The sequence below is a fragment of the Panthera leo genome, chromosome C1 (genome assembly GCF_018350215.1).
Source record: "Panthera leo isolate Ple1 chromosome C1, P.leo_Ple1_pat1.1, whole genome shotgun sequence".
In the NCBI taxonomy this organism is placed as follows: domain Eukaryota; kingdom Metazoa; phylum Chordata; class Mammalia; order Carnivora; family Felidae; genus Panthera; species Panthera leo.
In genome coordinates, this window is record NC_056686.1 from 85,507,706 (window position 1) to 85,509,212 (window position 1,507).

The following is a 1,507-nucleotide window of genomic DNA, read 5'->3' on the forward strand; positions in this document are numbered from 1 at the left end:
TTCCTATTCTGGTTTTAACTCACTTGAGAGTGCTTTTCACTATTTGGTTAGAATAGTGAATGTTTTTTTATGTATATCTTTCTTTGCAAATATAGTGTTGTTTTTTAACATTGGTGTCTGGAAGATATGAGTTCAACCATAGCCTCTATACTTTTTTAACTGGATGACCCTTGTCTAGTTCATGGCTCCTCTGAATTACAGTGCCATTGTTTCTACAGTAGAGGTATCAATACCTAACTCTTTGGGTGGTGAAAAATAATGGGAACATATGTGTGTTCAGTGTGCATACATGACAGTATTATTTCGTTGGCATGTTCTAATTTTTAAAACAGTACAGCTACCTGGTGAGCAAATTGCTGCTATAAGGATAAGAAAAACAATAATCATAGCATATAGAACATTACAGTTTGCCAAATGCTTTACATACTTTTTTTTTTTTTTTTAATTTGGGTTTACTAACCTGGTGAGTTTGGCAAAGTAGGTACTTTTACATCTCTACTTCAGAAATTGGGAATTGAGGATCAGGGAAGCAGATTTAAGGACACACAGCAGGTTGGCTAGGTGTTGTCCTATTGTCAAGAGGAAGGTGCTGACATTCAAAGGTAAGCCACTTATTGAAAGGAGTAAAGCCAGTAAATAGAGATTAAAAACTAGAACCCAACAGAGATGATATCAGTTGGAATTGATATCAAATCCCAGGTTCTTTTCATCATAGAAAGTTAATTTTAATTATCAGGAATTTTCTGCTTCATGTATCACTTTCTGAGAGGAGTGTGTTATTTCCAACTATTTCCAACTACTGATTGGGACTTCTTGAACTTTTGTTCGTTTTCTCAGCATTATAGAACATCCCTCCTCAACTCTTACAATATTTTTCAAAATGTGTTTTGATGTTAAAATTTCTATCCTGATTTTCTTTTGATTTATATTTGTCTTTATTTATTTTCAGCTCTCTTTATCATTGTTTAAAATAATTGTGTGACTCTTGTAAGCTACCTGCTTCTGGTCCTGGTTTTACAAACACAAATGGAGACTCTCCTCTTTGAATTTATCTATGTATTCTTATTGTAATTACTCTTACATTAAAACTAATTTCTGCTAACCTATTTCCTGTCTTCCAACTATCTACATTTTCTTAAAAATAATTATTTACTGACTCTGTTTAGGTAGGGTAAATTATATTTTAGCCATCTAGAAATTACTTACTCTATTTTTGTGTGTGTCGTTTATTTACACATACTTATTTTTCCTGCCAATTTACTACCCTCCCATGTAAGCAGACAAACAACTTAACACATTTTCACACACAAACCCTTAAAAAATTTTTCCTTAGTCCTCTATCTTTAGTCCTTGCCTGTTACTGTCTCCTAAAATTTTAGCTCTGGGTTGATATAAATGTTATTAAGAATGGGAATTTGGGGGGCGCCTGGATGGCTCAGTCGGTTAAGCGGCGGACTTCGGCTCAGGTCATGATCTCGCGATCTGTGAGTTCGAGCCCCGTGTCGGG